Source organism: Oryctolagus cuniculus, chromosome 16 (assembly GCF_051225735.1).
Source record: "Oryctolagus cuniculus isolate XC-2025 breed Fujian yellow rabbit chromosome 16, ASM5122573v1, whole genome shotgun sequence".
NCBI classification, from domain to species: Eukaryota; Metazoa; Chordata; class Mammalia; order Lagomorpha; family Leporidae; genus Oryctolagus; species Oryctolagus cuniculus.
This window is the reverse complement of record NC_142882.1, coordinates 46,874,872-46,895,305: the sequence shown is the minus strand read 5'-3', so window position 1 is coordinate 46,895,305 and position 20,434 is coordinate 46,874,872. Positions and strand designations below refer to the sequence as shown.

The 20,434-nt window shown below is 41.2% G+C and overlaps 1 protein-coding gene across 11 annotated transcripts in view; it reads right to left on the bottom strand.

Annotated features, from left to right (window-relative positions):
* Positions 1 to 20,434, bottom strand: part of HDAC9 (histone deacetylase 9) — a 659,964-nt gene that overhangs the window by 372,177 nt on the left and 267,353 nt on the right. Inside the window, exon 1 of one of the 11 annotated variants that reach the window (XM_070059635.2) lies at positions 16,327 to 16,847. The exons of the other annotated variants lie outside the window; for them this stretch is intronic. The gene's annotated coding sequence lies outside the window, so the exon portion shown is untranslated. Of the gene's footprint in view, positions 1 to 16,326; positions 16,848 to 20,434 lie in introns of those variants that run through there. 11 annotated transcript variants of the gene reach the window in all.

The window sequence follows — 20,434 nt, the reverse complement described above, 5'->3', positions numbered from 1 at the left end:
CTAGTGATCTGTGGCGCCAGCTGCCAAATTAATTCTTGACGAGCTACTTGGAAACAGGAGCAAATTTTGGCTATATCTCCTAGTGTTATTCATCTGCTAATGTCATCAAATATTAAGTATCTACCATATCCCTAAAACTAACTCTTGGAAATGAGAAAACCTATGGAAAGCAAGACAAAACCTTTGGTTCTATGGAGACTCCAGGTATGTAACGGTAATTATCACAGCAACATCATCCTCATTCTTCTTCTTCCACTCAGATCTTTTGTTGAATAACAACAGCATGTTACTACCCACTTTGACTTTGTCAACTTGTAAGCTGTTACTGCATATTCAATTAATTACATCTAACTGACCCTTCTGTCATCACAGGCCAAGGCACACTGTGTTTCTACTTATTAAATGTGAATTAGCTTAAACACAGTAATTTCCTATTTCTCTTCTTGTTTACAAGAAAAGTACTTAACTCTGTTGTGTTCTAGATAACAGAACAAAAGTGAAAAATAATAATGCCTTATGGGGCTAGCACTGTGGCATAGCAGGTAAAGCTGCAGCCTGCAGTGCCAGCATCCAATAACGGGCAGCAGTTCAAGTCCCGCCTGCTCCACTTCGAATCCAGCTCTCTGCTGTGGCCTGGGAAAGCAGTGGAAGACGGCCCAAGTCCTTGGGCCCCTGTACCCACATGGGAGACCCAGAAGAAGTTCCTAGCTCCTGGCTTCCGATCAGCTCAGCTCCAGCCGCTGCGATCATTTGGGGAGTGAACCACAGATGGAAGACCTCTCTCTCTCAGCCTCTGCCTCTCTGTAATTCTGCCTTTCAAATAAAATAAATTTTTAATAATAATAATGATGATAATGCTTTGTCCCTGCACAGTGCTATATGTTTTTCCAAGCATTTTCTTATTATCTTATTAGCCCCTTTTTAAATCTCTGAGCTCCACATAAGGGTAGCAGTATCTTTATTTTACAGATGAGAAAAGTGAGGTCCAGACAGGTTAAGTGACTTACCCATCATCCACAGGCTATTCAATGGCCACACAAACGAAGATAGTATTTATCTGTCTCCTTCAAGTTTCAGGAGATAGTTTCCTAAATATGAATCAACTTTCTTGAATGGGTGGCACAAGCACGGTTATTTCCTAAAACTGCCCCTTCAAACGCATTCAAAATGAAATCTTTCCAGTGTGACTACAGAGCTTTCTGGCCAACAGCAATAAAGCTCATCAGAGAACACACACACTCAGCAAGTCTCACCTTGTTAACGGATGATCAGACTAGCCAAAGGACCAACAAGGTCCCTTGTGAGGAACATTATATAAGACACCTAAAAATGCATATGACTGTAATATGAGAATGCAAAGTATAAGAAACATGCATTGCAATTTTTCAAAACTACTCTATAAAATTAAAGTCTTGCTGAATGATTTAAGTGTTCTACAGGAAAGCCTAAAAATAAGCTGCTTTATAGACCTATATCATAGAACCATGAAGTCAACTTAGTTAGAAAAATAACCATCTTACTCAAATTATTTAACAGTGACTACCTCAAAGCACTGAAGTGTGTTTTGGAGATGCTTTTACCCAATTTTAGTGGTGCTGCCTCTGCACAGCTGACAGGAAGAAATGAAGAAAGGTTTTCCTCTACTATAAATAAAATGGAGAAGTGTGAGAAGGGGGAGCATTTGAAAGCTGGTTGATTCGCTGTTCCTCTTTTCAAAGTCACTAAATTATTGTGAAAATATTTCAGATAGCAAGTAGTTCATGGATTTCCCCAAATGATGGCAAGTTTTTGGAAAATAACCTTATTTTGTCACCACTTCTGGAGAAAATTATATACATCTATTGCAGAGTAATGCCACCGATCTTTACTTAATATATACTAAATAGGTCTTCTGTATATAAAGATAATTGAAAATGAATCTTGATGTGAATGGAATGAGAGAGGGAGCAGGAGATGAGAGAGGTGCCGGTGGGAGGGAAGTTATGGGGGGGAAAAGCCATTGTAATCCATAAACTGTACTTTGGAAAATTATATGTACTACATAAAAGTTTAAAAAAAATTCAACAAAAAAAAATGCCACCGAGAAAAGCTAACAAAACACCAACATATTACGCTGCTAGCAACATGCAGGCTTCATTTTGCTTTAATTATTCAGTTCTTTAATTTGGTAATTATAAACTATTACATGACAAAATTAGTTTTAAACTTTGGCATGTAAATTTCACACAGCCACCATTTTTTTTTTTGACATACCGTCAGAATGTCACAGTTTTTAAATAATGACAGTATGTAGTATGCCACCACTATTTTTTAAAGAAAAACACTTACCGTTCTGTTAGCTTCCTCAAAAGAAAAATAGATGAAGAGCAAACAGAGGCAATAGTCTGCCATCTTACAGAACAGGAAATTAACATAATAAAATATTCTCAACTTGGAGAGTAGCTTTTTAGAGATATTTAACATGAGATTCAACTATTGATAATAATTAAATCTCATCTAGATGGCTAAGACTGCAGCCAAATCCATACTAGTTTTCTTTTTTTTTTTTTTTTTAATTTTTACTTACTTATTTGAGGACAGAGATGATCAGAGAGAGAAACAAAGAGACAGAGAAATCCCATTGGCTAGTTCACTCATCAAATGTCTACAACACTCACTGGCAAGGACCAAAGCCAGGACACAGAAACCCAATCCAGGTCTCCCTGCATGGGTATCAGGAATCCAATTACCTGAGCCATCACCTGCCACCTCTTGTTTCTACACTAGCAGGAAGCTGCAATCAGGAGCCAGGGTCAAGTACTGAAAATAGGTACCCCAGTGTGGGAGACACAGGTGTCTTTAACTACTCAACTACACTCCTGTACCATCTACCAATTCAATTCTTTAAAATATATAAATGATTTTACATATGTTCAAGTGAGAAATATCTACTTGAGATAAATACACTATTCACAATTTAGGGGACAACATATTGATGCCCTCTCTTTATAGAATCCTTTGCAAAGCTTTGTTATCTGTACTTTTATAAACAGACTAAATTTGGATTTTTATTTGTGAAAACATGAGAAGTAAAATGAGAACACAGAAATAAACAGGGATAATCAGAGCTTGGCAATGTCGCTCCCCCTCTTCATGGAGGAACGACACTAAACCCTGCCTAGGCTTCATATCCGAGTCACGGCACCATTATGTCGCTCCCTGTCTTCATGGGGGAACGACACTAAACCCTGCGCTGTTCTTTCATCTGCTCGGCCCTCCCCGGGTTTGCTGCTGGTTCTTCCCGGGTTGGCTACTGTCCCTTCCACCTCCGTGGAAGGGCGGTTCCCCCTGCCACATTCCCCACTTCCGCAGGGGAGCGGCACACCGCCGGCCGGCTCTCTCGGGGGCTGCACAGGTGTTCCCCTTAGATGTTCCTGGTGCATGCCGTCTCTCTCCTCCTTTATAGTCCTCCTCCGCCAATCCCAACTCGGCTGCCCACACGCCGAGTACGCTGCTCTCCTCCAATCAGGAGCAAGTCCTACAGTTTATTGGCTGAACTGGAGGCAGCTGTGTAGAAGCTGTTTTCTTTTCTCCCAGCGCCATTTTGTGGGAGAGCAGATGCATAGAATAAGTCTTAATTCCAGTAACTTAGTCTAGTCCGAGTTGCTCCCCACAGGCAACATTTCACAGGGCAGGTAAAATGAGGCTAGACCAAATGCTTATAGTAAAATAGTAATAATGATAGCTACTCAACCTGACACACCAGGTGCTAAATGCTTTCACTGTTTCTAATTTACAGATGGGGAAACTAAAGCACAAGAAGCTAAAACATTTGTCCAAGGTCCACTCCTTAGCAAGCAACGGATTTAGAGAAAGTGAATTTCTAATTATCGTAACATCAGACTTTACACTGTTTTGAACTCAATATTCTTAGATAATTTACACCATCAACGTAGCATTATGAACAGTATGATAAACAAGTAAAAAAATTACAAACTACAAATGCCACTTGGATCAGTCTCTAAAAGGTAAAATTCCCTGTTCCACCATTGCACCTGCCATACTTCCTTGCCCATTCATCACTTCTGCTGATGGAGATGGAAAGTGATGGTCTGGTATCATCCTATGCACAGCATGGTTCACAGTCCCACCCACCATTCTTTACTTCCTTCTATGAGAAAGACATCGAAGCATTCTTAGAAAGATAAAAAGCAGTTCAGTATTTCTCCCCATTCATGAATCTAATCCTCCCCATTAGTCTCTTCAATAGTTTTCTTCCTATAATTTTAAAATTAGAGATAGCTCATTCTAACCCACCTCCTTCTCCTTGGCTCCAACAGAATCTTGGAGGTTAAGACTATGAAAAAGAAAAACAACTGTATAGCCTTCCTATTGTCAGACAAAGGGTTAGTGGCACATCCACCTGTACCAAGCTTCTGATGAGCTTAGTTTAACTTTGAAATATGACACTGAACATTCCAGACAACAAGAAATGAGATCTCTCAGCCACATCCATACCTGCTGTAGAAGCCAGGATACTGGAACCTAGGATTATTGCTGGTACATGAGGGTACTTCAAAAAATTTCTTGGAAAAATGGAAGTACAAAATAATTTTGAGGCCGGCGCCGTGGCTCACTTGGCTAATCCTCCACCTGCAGCACCGGCACCCCAGGTTCTAGTCCTGGTTGGGGCACCAGATTCTGTCCCGGTTGTTCCTCTTCCAGTCCAGCTCTCTGCTTTGGCCCGGGAAGGCAGTGGAGGATGGCCCAAGTGCTTGGGCCCTACACCTGCATGGGAGACCAGGAGGAAGCACCTGGCTCCTGGCTTCAGATCGGCGCAGCACGCCGGTCTTAGTGGCCATTTTGGGGGTGAACCAACGGAAAAAAAGACCTTTCTTTCTGTTTCTATCTCACACTGTCTGACTCTGCCTGTCAAAAAAAAAAAAAAAAGATAATTTTGGTGTAAAAAAATGTACAAAGCCATGCATGGTTTTTTTCAAAGTATACCTTTCCTATGCACATTTTGAAGATCCCCTCACACTGTACAGGACCAGCAATTAAGAAATCAACAGAGTCCCACAAGGAAGAGTGAAAAAAATGGGGATCACTGTAACCGACTCTAAGGCAGAAAGAACGGATCCACAGAGCAAAAGTAGTATTCTCCTGTTTGATTCATATAAAGTACTTATCTATAGGTTTACTGTTAAATTGTTAAGAGTCTTCAACCTTTTTTAAAGCTTTATTTATTTATTTATTTGAAAGGCAGAGTTACAGAGAGGCAGAGGCAGAGAGAGATATCTTCCATCTGCTGCTTCACTCCCCAAATGGCTGCAATGGCTGGAGCTGAGCTGATCTGAACTCTGGGTCTCCCACATGGGTACAGGGACCAAAGCACCTGGGCCATCTTAAGCTGATTTCCCAGGCGATTTAGCAGGGAGCTGGATCAGAAGGGGAGCAGCTGAGACTCAAACCAGTGCCTGTATAGGATGCTGGTTCTGCAGGCAGCGTCTTAACCAACTATGCCACAGCACTGGCCCCAGGAGTCTTCCATTTCCTGTGTTGATTGTATTTTCTTGAGTTCCTCCTTTTTTCTTTTCCCCTGTTTCAAAGTTTTCCTTTTCTCTTTAGGGTAGGAAGCTTGGAAGTTCTGAAGGATGCTCTCCAGCCAGCAAGTACACTGATCTTTCTCATACACTTAATCTCCTATTTATCAACCCATTCCTATTTCCCAGCTTCCCGTATCCCTGGATTCTCCAAATCTCTGAATTCTGTGGTTTAATTTCCTCAAATAATCAGATTCTCAAGCCTTGCAGTGCAGGAGAAAGGACCATCTCCTAGTATGTGGTGTGGTAAGAAAGACAGGCAGAGAGAAGGACAAACAGGGTGATGAAGACACATTTCAGTACCTGTAATTCCTGTACCCATTCGAGGTTAGTGTAAAAAGTTTCTTCCTTCTCATTGCTAGTCTCTGTAAATACTGAACTTGAATTTCTCCCCCTGTAACTAACTCTTCTACCCTCTTCATATCACCCAAAAACCTGTGGACATAGCCTCTACAATTAGCACTCACCTTACTCTGTCTCTTGTGGGTTTCCTTTAAATCTCTGTGTAGTAACTTTAGTGGAGCTTCTAGTAAATATATGTTTTATTAATACACCAGAAAAGTTCCTTGATTTTTTTAAAAACCGACCATCACCAACCTTCTTTAATGGGTCCTTAAATGTGAGACAGATACTCTGATCGTATCGATGATGCCTCTGGCATTGCATGTACAACTATGATACTGAATGAGTTACGTTTACATAAAAAGTATGGTGAGAATTATATTATTTCTCATGTAATATTTCCACAGGGATTGAAAACTTTAATTTCATACATTTTATACATCTGTAGTGAATTTTTTCCTTTGATCTATTCCTTTGATTAATCACTAATGAATTCCTGACTCTCAGCCATCCTGGTTTGAGAATTATTTTCAGCTATTGCTAAATTTAGCTTGCTACTTTATAATTAGACTTTCTGCCTATATATTTAAAAAGGGATTGGTCTATAGATATATTTTGTAAAAAGATATTAGCATGCTTTAGATTCAGGATTATGTCACTTTCAAAAACATTAATCAGAATACTTTCTATCAATTTATATTCATGAAAATAAGAATTTATTGAAAATTTGAAAAGCTTACTAGTAAAAAACACTTTGAGTAGACTTAAATGAATTTTTTTCAATTTCTTCCACTTGAAATATTATAATTTTCTAGCTTCTAATTAGTCATTGATTCTTTTAAGGTTTATTTATTTATTTATTTGAAAAGCAGAGTTCCACAGAGAGAGAAGGAGAGGCAGAGAGAGAGAGAGAGAGAGAGAGATCTTCCATCCACTGGTTCACTCCCCAGTTGGCCACAACGGCCGGAGCTACACCAATCCGAAGTCAGGAGCCAGGAACTTCTTCAGGGTCTCCCATGCGGATGCAGAGGCCCAAGCACTTGGGCCATCTTCTACTGCTTTCTGGGCCACAGCAGAGAGCTGGATAGAAAGTGGAGCAGCCAGGTCTCAAACCGGCGCTCTGGGACCCAAGTTGGAGGGCAGGAATTCAACCCAGGTCTCCCACACAGGTGCAAGAACACAGTTACCTGAGCCATCACCACTGCCTCGCAGGGTCTGCATAAGCAAGAAGCTGGAATCAAGAGCTGGACTGGGAATCGGATCCACGTGTCCTGATCTGGGACACTGGTGTCCTAACTGGTGTCTTAAGCACTAGGCTAAAAGTCTGTCCTCTAATTTTTAAAAATAATTTTGCTTTATTCTTTTTCTACAAGTTACACTTTCAGAAGTTTTAATAATTTTTTAAAGATTTTGTTTATTTATTTGAAAGTCAGAAATACAGGGAGAGAAGGAGAAAGAAAGAGAGAAAGAGAGAGAGACCTTCCATCCACTGGTTCACTCCCCAAATGGCTACAAGAGCCAGTGTTGGAGCAGACCAAAGCCAGGAGCTTCTTCCAGGTCTCCCCCATGGGTACAGTGGCCCAGGTACTTGGGCCATCTCCCACTGCTTTCTCAAGCTCAAGAGCAGGGAGCTGATCAGAAGAGGAGCAGCCAGGACTCAAATGGGTGCCCACATGAGATGCCAGTGCTAGAGGCAGAGGCTTAACCTTCTATGGCACAGCATCAGCTCCTCCATAATTATTTTTAAGAAAAAGTTCTCGCATATATACACTCTACTTTTTCCTGTCTCTTTAAATTTTTATTATACTTTGTTCCCCTTAATATCACGATGTGATATTTAAATTTTATGTATTTTTTAAAAATTCCTGAGGTATTTTCGGGGCTTGGAGGTTTATTTCTTTGCTTTATTAATCTCATAGTGAAACAGAACCATACATTTGCCAGGAGTATGCCTTTGGCTGCATCTCACAAAGATTTCTGATTTGTTTTCCGCTGAATCCTGTTATTATTTTCTAAATAACCTATGATTATAATTTTAATTTCCTCTGACCCAGCAGTTTTTAATGGCCTGTGACTTCTAAGTAGTTGTTTATTTTGTATTATGATTTTTGCTATTCATTTCTGGTTTCATTACATTTGAGCGTACAATATGATACATATAGTATCTTCTGACACACACATTAAAATACAGCAATATCAGCAACTAAATTTTGCAAGATGCAAACATAAGCTTGGGTGTAATATAAATTCAGACTTCTCACATTACAGTAAATACTTGGAAACAGAATGTTTCTATGTAAATTTATTTCCTCACAATACAAAGTTTTCTGTTAAAGTGTTCTATACGTTAAAAAAAAAAAAAAGATTGACTTATTTATTTGAAAAGCAGAGTTACAAAGAGAGAGATCCTCCATCCACTAGTTCACTCCTCAATGAACTTCAATGAAACTGCAATGGCTGGGGCTGGCCAGGAGCCAAGAGCTTCATCTGGGTCTCCCACATGGGTGACAGGGGCCCAAGCACTGGGCCATCTTCTGCTGTTTTCCCAGGTACATTAGCAGGAAGCTGGATCAGAAGTAGAACAACTGGGGCTGGAACTGGCTCTCAGGACTCCAGCCTCATGCAGCTTAACCAGCCGTGCCACAACACAGGGTTCTCTTTTTACTTTGTCAGTGTTAGAAGATACATGTTAATTCCTCAGCCTTTACCTAAAACATTAGCTCACAGTCAACTGAATGCTAAAGTGAGTATCTTCCTTCAGCTTTAGCAAAACAGGCCAAATTAAGGCACCTAATCATGTAAATCACCACTATCTTGATTTTTAAGTATCTTGTTACTGATGATTAATTGAAATCCATGAAAGCGCAATGTCTTGTCTATCATCCCACATCTAGTATAGGGCAGCTAAAGGCAGACTTTTATTTATTTATTTATTTGTTTATTTTGGACACAGGTGTTATGGTCTCATTTCATGTGGTCCCTCCTTTTATTAGTTTAATCATGGAACACACTAACTATAAATATTTTTCATTGATTATGTTAGGAAAACTATATCCCAGAAGAAAAGTAACTAGGGAGGGTTTCTTTTTCAATTTTTTTTTAAAATCACACATATGGACACATGGACACACACACACACACACATACAATCTTAGCTACAATTCATAGACATTTGGGAAAAACGTTAAAAATCATCCTTGAGATGGAATGAGGAGAATTCTCAAGAGAACTCTGGCCACCCAGGCCACTTTATAATAGTTCCTGGTCTTGTTTCCACCAGACTATTTCGGTTGTGAAAATATTTAAGTGAGGAAATAATCCAAAAATGTTATCAAGGATCAGTATGCATTCTCATTCCTGAAAAAGACTTTCATTAAAATGCCAAAGAAAAAAATCGATAGCACTGTTTTACAACAAGTGCCCACATCTGAATGAGTGGCAGGTGTGGATCCACTGAGCTGGATGAAAGCCTAAAATGTGCAGCCAGCCTGGCTCTGTGACCTGAGCATCTCCCGCAAGATGCTCCTCTGGGCTTCCTGAGACCGGGGCAATGTTTGTTCCCACCTCACCCTAACCTTGTTTCTCTCTGAGAACAAGAGCCCTTGCAGCCAAAAGATGCCCTTCAGGTTAACCAGCCACAACCTGCTAGCCCCCATGTGGCCACCTAGGAACCCACCCAAAGACCTCAATCTTCGCTGTCTGATTTCCTTGTCAAGTAACACCCCTACCAGTGCCATGGTGGTTGGCAGTCATCAGGAAAACCAGTTTAGAGACCAGAAGAGGACAAGAAGAAGAATTACACCACCCCTTTCCAGAAAAACCGTGAATGCTCCTGCTACTCACCAGCATTTCCCTCCCCTTCATTCCTGCTGCCCCAACCCACAGCAGATTGGAAATTTAATACACAGGTTACTCTCTGGCATCTCCATTCTCTGACCTCTGAGTTACGTTTCTGTTGTCAAAGCCCAGCTTTGGTCTCGTTATTGGCTTTCATGACACCGAGGGCACACAGGAACTTGCTCAAAGCAAGGGAGCAAAGCAAGATGGGCCAACAATTAGTTAGTGACACTCGGTCTCCGGAGTAGCTCTGCACAGGTGACAGCCACCATGCTACCAAACTTAGTTCTTGTGAGCCTGGCTTTCCAGGTGACGCTTTTATTATTATTATTATTATTAATTATTATTATTTCAGGCGATGTCTATTGAGAAGCAAAGTACCGGAGAATAAGACTGAGTTATGGCACACAGCTTTGGGGTAGTTATGTTCCATGTCCTTAGCACACTTGTGGCAAGTAGTCCACAACTTTCTGAGATAGGATGACTGACTTCTTATACTTCAAATAGAGGCCAGCATTGTGGCAGGCCACCACCTATGATGCCCACATGCTATATGGGAGCTCTGATTGCTCAGTTTCCCATCCAGCTTCCTGCTAGTGTGCCTGGGAAAGCAGCAGAAGATCGCTCAAGTGCTTGGGCCCTGCCACCCATGTGGGAGACCTGGGTGGAGTTCTGAGTTCCTGGTTTCAGCTTGGCCCAGCCCTGGTTGTTGCAGTTATTTATGGAACAAACCGGGGGATAGAAGATCTCTCTCCCTCCAATCCCCCCACCTCATGTATGTCTCCTCCCCTTGCTGTCACTCTTCTAAATAAATAAATCTTAAAAAAAAACTGTTTTAAAAATTCTTAAAACAAATATATTTGTTTTTCTCGTGCACACAATAGCCATATTTGACTTCTTTGGGAGTTACTTAAAGTTGGTTAAAAAAACGAAAAAAAGCTATTGCTTGTGCAAGCAATAGTACATAAACAAGAAGTTACCATTTACTGTGATTAATCTGTAATTTTCAGCTGCATTTCTGCCTGGGATTATCAGAGTTTTAACTGAAATACATATATTTCCTTAAAAAGGTTAACTGGCTCTATTACTTTTTCCCTTTATTAAAAAATTTCCATTTTGCCAATGGTATCAAAGATTAGTAACAGAAGTAAAAGACTTAAATTAAGTAGATGTATTTAAAAGCAATGAAACTCCTAAGTGGATGGCAGGATTGACTTTGAGTAAGATTAAACGCCCAGTCTGAGTATGACTGATGGGAATGCTGCTAAAGGAACAATTAAAACAAAGCGACTCTGAAACCACAGTCAAGTCGAGTCTCTTTCCCATTCGCCTCTTGGGAGCAATACATGAAATGTAAAAATCTATAATCGGTTTCTCGTGCTTCTTGATGGTTGTGGCCACACAGAAATCAATTGATTGGTCAGCTCCAACTGTTCTCAGGGATTAAGTCTGTGTAGCCCTCCTTGATCTCCAAATTCCCCAATGCCCCTTGGGGTTATATGTCTTGCCTCATGTTATTAAAACCAGAATGCCACAGTGCACAACTTACTGCTGTGCCATTTGTTTCAGATTATTCTTCCTACGTGCTCCAATTTGCATGACTTTATTGTTTTGTGGATTCTAAGCTTGTGAATTTATTACCAGGGCACCTGCCAGTGTTACTGTATTTAAGGAACTGTCAGCAGTTTCTATTCTGGGGTGCTAAATTGGTTACAAAAATTCACTCTGGGCTGAATTTTGGCATGTGTTACAGGGTAACAAACCAAAAGTGAATTTATTTTTAGAAAAGGAGAAGAGGATGGAGGGGAAATAATTTTTGGTTGTGTATGTTGTTTTGTTTTCTTGAGGTATAGAAATATACAACAAAAAACAGAAGTTGGTGGTTGCAGAAGTATTTGGAGAGATTAATTCTGCCTGTTTTTTTCTGAAGTTAGTATCTTTTTTTAGATCATTAGTCCACATTGTAGACTAATGCCATGGGATATTGTAGCAAATATTAAAATTATCTATTGTACTTACAGACAACATACTTTGTGTTAATTTTCACAGCTGAACAGCAGTTTTAGGAGAAAAAAAATTATACACATAGTGAAGATCAGACTAGAGACAGCAAGTTTCAGATTCCTAGCAAATGTGGAAGCATCTGAAACATAACCTGCCATTGTTTAGGATGAGGGCCGCCCTTGCTACACAAGGGCTTGCTGTCACCACATAGAATTCTGAAGAATTAGGGGCACTGCATTTCATTTCATTTTGAACGTTTACCTCTGGAAAGAACCTTCAAAATCTAAAGCTTTATTTGGCACCAAAAATGATTGATAAGCATATCTAGAACCCTTACAAAATAATATAATCTGAAAACTTTCTAGTTTCCCAAAGCACCAAGGCAGGAGAGAAAGGTATCATTATCCTCACACTAGTGAGAAAACACAGTCTTAGAATGAAACAATAAAACATCCGAGGCCAGTGACCATATGCTATTGCCAGAGCAAAGACAGATGAGGGTACTTACTTCTACACATTCATGAAACAATACAATTAAAAGGTAAATTTATTTTGATCAGTTTTTCCACAGTGCGCATTTTTATCAACTTTTTGAAGGCTTCTCACATATACATGCACTGAAAATGCTTTTGCACCAAAATAAAATTATTAATTCCATTTTCCACAAACCTTTTGAACTCTCCTCAAAAGTCACAAACAGCTGGAAGACAGTATCAACTGATTAAACAATTCTGGAGTATTTTGGGGAGCTGAACATTGAGTTGGACAGTTGGGCTAGGAACCTTACAGGAGCCAGCATTGTGGCACAGTGGGTTAAGTCACTGTTTGCCAAACAAACATCTCCTATCAGAGTTTCCAATCTAGCTCCCGACTTATGTGCCTGGGAAAGTAGCAGAAGAGGGCTCAATTACTTTGGCCTCTGCCACTCATGTAAGAGACCTGGATGGGTGTTCCTGGCTCTTAGCTGCCCAGTCTTGCCCATTGCGGCCATATGGGAGGGAACCAGTAGACGGAAAATCTCTTTTTGTCTCTCCCTCTCTCTCTGTCACTCCGCCTTCTAAATAAATAAATAAATCTTTAAAAAGGAAAATACTGAGGCAGTAAGGGAAGCAAGCACTGCCAGCTGGAAACATGTTCTGGCCAGCAGTGTTAAGTTATCTGGTCCCTCTGGCAGGTACATCACTCTTGTGGAGATGGGGGCATCAGAACAGCAGAGATCATCAAACACTGACTCACATAATTCACTCCATTCACTCTGCAGTCTCTACTCCCCTAATGGGCTTCTCGGTTCACATGGATCCCCGAGAGAGAGTACCCAGGAATAACCGGCAGTAAGGCAGAGCCGAGTCCACTTATTTGTGTATTCTAAATAAGCTGGAGCAAAGAATTCTTATCATAAACCACGCTACTCGCCTTGTGGCTTATACACTAATGTCTTGGGAAGTTAAGTTTAGGCAAGCTCTGGTCCCAATATGTTCACACCAAGTATATCTCTGTGCACGATGTCTCTGACCTCTTTTGCTAAGTCCACACCACCGGACCTGGGGTCCAGCCCCAATGCCAAACAGGCACTTTGTAATCCAGAGAGGTGTAAAGGGAATGGCACCTTGTGAATGCCGGAGGACAGCCGTCTTTCCCCCGTTACCGCGCTGAAGTTGCTGTGTGCTTTCCCTCTCCAAGTGAAACAAGAGCTGAAGTTCCGAGAGAGGAAGAGTCATGGGGTCAGCTTCTACAATTCCATTTCATTTTAACGGACTCATGAAAACATGGGCTGGAGTGAGGAGCATTCACAGCCATACCTCATTTCCACTCTGATGTTTCCCGTTAGAATTACTGCTCCAATAAATAGTGCTTAAACTGTGTCAGGTTTTTCCTATTAGCTGACTGGCCCCTTAGAATGCTTCTCGCCCAACCTCCTTTTTTACCAATCAGCAAACTCATGTTATTATTTCACCTAGTTCTAGAACAACAAAAAAGGAAATAAGTACCCAAAGTAGATCATAATAACCCAGAAGTTGTTCTCCGCTAAAGAAAATTAGAAAGGTTGGTGTGCTTCATGGTTGGGGGGAAACAGAAAATTATTTCAGAGAGACTCCCACTTTTGGTTATTTATCCAACTCCAGTTGGTACAAGCTCTTCAACTTTGCCTCCAATTTTCTGGTTATTAATAGTTTTAATTAGCTTTTTCACATTTATGTGATGATATAAAAACAACGATTTCCTCAGAAATATGTGTTTCTCCTTTGCTTTCTCTTGTTCTTTTTTAAGCATAAAAATTTGCACCCAAGAGGAGGTGTCACCCATTTCGTGTTTTATTTTCTAACTGTTTTAATGAGTGTGACATTCCATATTTTGACTTTAAATATTCAGATGATCCATATATGACTGCCATACCTATAAGTAAGAAATGGCCAAATAGCAATTTCATGACTCAAGCTAAAATTTACCAAAAAATACTACAAATCAGCCATATTATAGCAATGCATTTTCTGACCATTATTACCTAGTTTCTAATATGTAAAATAAAAAATGACATTGTTTTACTACACAAAGTATGGTAAATAACTCTGCACATCACAGAAAAGGAGTTTATGCCCCTAAAAACTATTTGTAATCATACGAGGCCTTAACATACCAATTAAAAATGAAAAAGATGTTTCCTTATTAAGTGAAGTAATTTAAATAAAATAAGTCAAATGTAAGACCAGATCACTTAAAAATCAACAGAATTCATTTATAGACACCTGAACATATGTGCAATGATTTTTATGGGTCATCGACAGCTGGGAACTGTGAAAACAAGTCCTTCCGCCCTTATCACTTTTCTGAGGATGTCTTGAAGCATCCGAAATCATATTAAGATGGTGAAATGATGGAAAATAGGGTGCTCGAGGGAAAGACCCTTACTCGCGGAATAACCCGCAGGAATGAATTATTCACAGGCCACCTCTCATCAGCTCTCCTACAGATTCTAACAATGAAGACCTCAGATTTCTGCAAGATTTCTACCCCATACAAAAAGAAATATAAATAAAGAAAGTGCATCAAAAGAACATAGCCACGCAGTGCACAACTCCCAATCAGCCTTTCTCGCGAGAACTTCTGAAACTCTGAACTACAAAGTGATGACCAATCCAAAGCACACAGAGCACAGCATACCCAACATGCTCCTCTTTCTAAGCAGACCTACCCTGCCAGGTACTACTGCCAGCCTGTCCTGTCGTTTGGGAGGAAATCAGAAAGATGGAAATGGCAAGGAGGAACTGAGAACTGGTAACTCCTAAAATGAAAGTGAGCCATTCACTGCATTATCATACAATAACCAAAAAACAATATTAATACTTCTCAACACTTATTATCCAATGCACACATATCCCCCAAGTATTCCTTCTCTCAATTTGTAAAAATCTTAACATTCTCATTCCTAAGATCAGTGTGTTCTTTTACTCAAATATACATTATTTGAAAAATATCAGCAGGAGAGTTCAATTTGAATTAAGTCTTGAGACATAAAAACCAGAATTTCAGCTAGCAAAAACTAACTCAAAATAAAACACTAACAGGCTTTTACAATTGTCAACAACAAAAATCAAATACATTTAATTATGCATAATGTCCCTACTTTCATATCAAAATCACATTGATACAATACGTGACCCAAAAAGTGCTTTCATATTTACACCTGTGAGTCAAAAATAGAATCCCTATTGAACTTATTCAGCTTTATTAAACATTACTAATTACAGCCAGTGGCCGAAACAAACACCAATTTCAAATTACTGTTTACCTTTTTATTACACTAGGCCATCTGCTTTTGAAGTGAAATATCCCCAACCCCAAAAATTTGGTAGGCTCATCCAAGACAAGAAAAACAAATGTCAAAAATAATTAAAATAACAAAGTACACTGAAATGATTTGGTGGAAGTTAATCTTCTCACAAAATGGCTTTTTGTCAGGTTGTTACGGTAACTTGCGATAGCAAACTGGACAAGATGAAATTAGTACTAATAAAAGAAGAATTATTAATAAATGATTGTTTTGTTTATAATGTTAACAGGGAAACCTATAAATCTTTTTTCTGTTTCTTTTATCTATTGCTTTTATATATTTTTTAAAAAATAAGGTTTTAGCCTTACAGTTAAGATGCCGCCTATGAAGCCACTGTAACCTGGGTTTCATATCCAGTTCCTGACCCCAGCTATCCCCTACTGCAGCCCCTGGGAGCCACGCGATGGCTCAGGTGACTGGGTTCCTGCTGCACATGTAGGAGACCTGGATTGTGTTCCTGGTTCCAAGCTTCAACTCCCTGCCCATTGTGGGCATATGGGGTGAACCAGCAGACAGCTTTCTGTCTGTCTGTCTCTCTCTCTCTACAGATGTATCTCTGCCCCTCAAATAAATATTTTTTAATTAGAACTAGAAGTAGAGTTTTCAAAAGTACTAAGCATCAAAAATTTAGGTAATCGTGCTATTTCTATTCACGTGCTTGTCTTAACCATGACCTTACCTGAAGAGTGCGTCATTTACACAGATGTAAAATTACAGAATCACTTTTCTTACCTTCTGGTACTTCCTGTCCTTTTTCTTTCAGGCAGTGGATTCAACTTGTACGTGTTGGCCAATTGTCCCTAAAGTGCATGAACAAATTTAGCTCTGCACTTAGATCTATGAGAAGCTCTGTGATCCACGGCATTTGGAGGACGGCAGAAAAGAGAAAGTGTCGTTGTGACTTTCAGAGTATTCAGACTTTATCAGTCAGAAAAAGAACTTTATACTATTTTCAATTTGAGCTGGAAACAATCTGCTGTATTTTAGCATTTGGTGAGCACGTGTCATGTCACTTTTCCCATTACGTCCCACATTGTAATTACTTCTGCAAAGACGAGTGTTCTCTGGGGACCCCTACGTCCCACCAGGGCAAGAGCTCTTTCTTCCTTCTCTGCTCCTCCAACTTGATGCACTTGACTCACCAGGGATCCTCTGAGGAATGCGTGTTTGGTTCAGTGGCTCTGTGATACAGAGGGAAGCACTGTAGTTCCATCAGCGTCAACATTCGGCCAATGCTGCTGGTCCGAGACACACTGTGAGCAGCAAGGGTATAGAGCAAGGGTACACAGTGCCCCAACAAAAGCCATGGACCACAGCTATTTCAGTCTTCCTTGAGAAAAATCTTTGTTAGCTTTTATAGAAAGCTACTATTACAGAGCAGCTAGGGTGTGCCAAACACAGTGGGCACCTGTCACCTCTCAACGAAGATGGTACTACTATGGTCACTGTTTCACAGACAGGGAGATGGCGGCCCTGAGAAGTGAAGCCATTTGTCTAACTTATTGAACCCAAGTTTTCCTGGCTCCAAGTCTCAGCTCATAATCACACCAACACATTTCCTTTCTGCAGCCACAATCAATGAGGTCATCTTGGATGCACTTTCTCTCCTCCTGTCTCTGGGAAAATCTTGCTCATCCTTCAAGGCCCAGCAGGAAGCCCCTTCTCTGACTTCCCTGCACTTTGTGTAACTTCTTGGTGTAACAAACTGAATATTTATGTACCCCTGAAACTCATTTGTTGAGGGCTCGTCTTTATGGGACACTACTTGAAGGTGGGGCCTTTGGCAGGTGATCGGTCATGAGGATGAGTCCTGTGAGTAGATCCATGCCCTTATGGAGGCCTCAGAGAGCCCCCTACCCACTTCCCTCAGGGGCGGATGTGGTGGGAAGACAGTGTCTGTGCCCCAGAAAGCAGCTCACGTGGCACACTGAATCTTGGACTGTCCAGACTCAGAACTGGAAGAAATGAATGCTTCTTGTCAAAGCCACCCAGTCTGTGGGGTTTCTGGTACAGGAGGCTGAGCAGACCAAGACACCTGCTTTCCTCTCCACCAGAAATCTGCTCACCTTTCCAGCATGGCACTTGCTAAACAGTAATACACTTATGTCAGTCTCCTGATCTGACCAGGCATCAAAAAATTAAGAGTTGGAATTTGACCTTATCCATTGTAAATACCTAACATGCAGAATGTGGGGGCTTTCTAAAGATACAACTGGGGTGAATATTTGGCATGGTGAGTAAGATGCCCACATTCTATAGTAGAGTGCTGAGTTTGAGTCCTAGCTCTGGCCCCAATTCCAGCTTCCTGCTAATGCACACTGTGGGAGGCAGCAGGTGATGGATGGCTCAAGTACTTGAGTTCTCAGCCATTCATGTTGGAGAACCAAACAGAGTTCCTGGCTCGTGGCTTCAGACTGATCAAGCCCTGGCTCTTGTAGATAGTTGGGAATGGGAGATTTCTCTCTTGACTCTGTCTCTTTTTTAGATAGACAGACAGACAGATCATTTTACAAGATGAATTGCCAAGCCACAACCCCTGGGATTCAAACCTGACTGGTCTGGGTTGGAGTCAAGGCACTGGCATGTTTTCAAATCTCTGCAGAGGACTCTCATGTGCTGCCAGGTTCGATGCCCTGACATCGACTGTCCAAGGACACTGAGGACTTCAGCTTCATGCTGGGTGAGGCGGGGTGTGACAAGGTCCCCTCAGCTGATGGGTTAATTACAGTCTATAGGGGACAAGAGCCCAACAAGTCAGAAGCTACCGTAATTATCTGGCTAAGAGAGAACAGAGGTGTGGACCAGGGTTGCAGCAATGGAGATGATGAGAAACAGTCAAGTTCCTAGACATATTTTTCACAGAAGTGCCAAAAAGAACTGAAGATGATTGGCTGTGGGGTCTGGGAGACAGAAATGGGTCAACAAGCCTTCTGAATGACTGCAGACTCTGCTTGCTCCTTTCTAAGAGGGGGAAGACTACAGAAGGAAAAAGAGATATGAAATCTTCTGACATCACTCATTCCAGAAACAGGCCAACCATCCACAGGCCAGTGTGGTCTAAAATGCAGCCTATGCCCCCTGCCCTACTCTCCCCTCCCTTAAACCTCCTCTTCCCTAAGCCAACTTCCAGGCTCTTCCCAAAGTCTCTCTTTCCCAACGTTTCCCAGTGCCTATCGGATCTTCTCTTCCCCCAAGGAGGTGCTCGTGTTGCTTCTTGCTCCATCCTTGCAGTAGCAACTGTTCTCCTCTCTCCTACAGTCACCCCTGCTTTGCCCCAGTGCTGTTTTCAGATGTCTGCTTTCTAGGGCAGGTGTTATGTCTCAGCAGGGTAAGCTGCTACTTGGGATGCTCATGTGTTTTATCAGAGTGCCTGCTCCAAGTCCGAGCTCTGCTTCGACTCCTGGATTCCCACTAACACATATCCTGGGAGAAGCAGATGATGGGTCCGAGTACTTGGGTCCCTATTACACAGAAGACCTGGATGGAGCCCCTGGCTTCTGGCTTCAGCCTGGCCCAGCCCCGGCTGCTGCAGACATTTGGGGAGTGGACCAGTGAGATTTCTCCCCCTCCCCCACCTCACTGACTTTTAAATACTTTTTAAAATCTGTGCTATTAGCCATTCTGTGTGCTTTCACTTTTTATATCCCAAACTAGAAAAACATCCCTTCAACTCAGCAATCAGTATGACCCCCAACAACACACCATCCAGACGAACAACAGACAGACAGCTCTGCCTCTGTCTATAGAAATAAACCATTTCACTATGAAAACATAATATCTTGCCAAGTAGGAGGTGAGAGCTATACTGAATCAAAAATAATACGTTCCCATTAACCACAAGCTGAAAGTCATTTTCACAAACAAACCAAAGACGGATACAACCACACTCCTGGTATGATGCGGGGCTCTCTGGCATCTGATGTGGTAATCCCTGGTAAGCCCCCCAAATGAGCCAGCTGGTGCTAGCTGATGATTATGGAAACTACAATCAATATCCCTTCTTCAGGATCTGAAACCGCCTTTCTCCTCCAGCCAAACTCTGCTACTATGAAAGAGAGGCAAGCTGAGTCACACACACCCTGATGTTCATATTCAAATGCTGAATAGGGAAGCAGAGGAAATAACTTTCTGATTATCCCACAACTTTTCAGATGCACAGTATTTAATGCTCCTAAACCTACAGAGAAAAAAGAGAATATGCGAGCTTTAGCTTTACCTCCAGATGATTTATTTCCACACCTTATTGTGATTATTCAGATAGGGAGAAAGGACTCTGGGAGGCAGAGTGACACAGGAGCTGTTCACTTCTACTAGAAATCTTAAAGGAACTCTCACCTCAAAGAAGAGTTAAGTAAATTTAACTAGTTTGCAATGTGAAAGATCTCTCTGAAAATGAGGCTAATACATAACAGGGAGCAGAAATATTTCAATTTCTGACCTACTTTTTATAGAAATTCTACATGAAATATTCAAACTATAAAAAAGTCACTGCTCTCCAATGTGAAGGAAATAGATACCAACATTTATATGGTCCAATTATTGTGCACCAGTGCACATTTCACCTGTGCCTCACTATAAGTGTGATTGGAACTTGACTTGTTCAGGAAAGAGAAGAAAAGTTAATAAGGCCATTATTCATCTTACCTGCAATCAGACAGGAATCTGAGCCTTTGAAAGGGCACAATTTGAGCCGGCGCCGTGGCTCAATAGGCTAATCCTCCACCTTGCGGCGCCGGCACACCGGGTTCTAGTCCCGGTTGGGGCGCCGGATTCTGTCCCGGTTGCCCCTCTTCCAGGCCAGCTCTCTGCTATGGCCAGGGAGTGCAGTGGAGGATGGCCC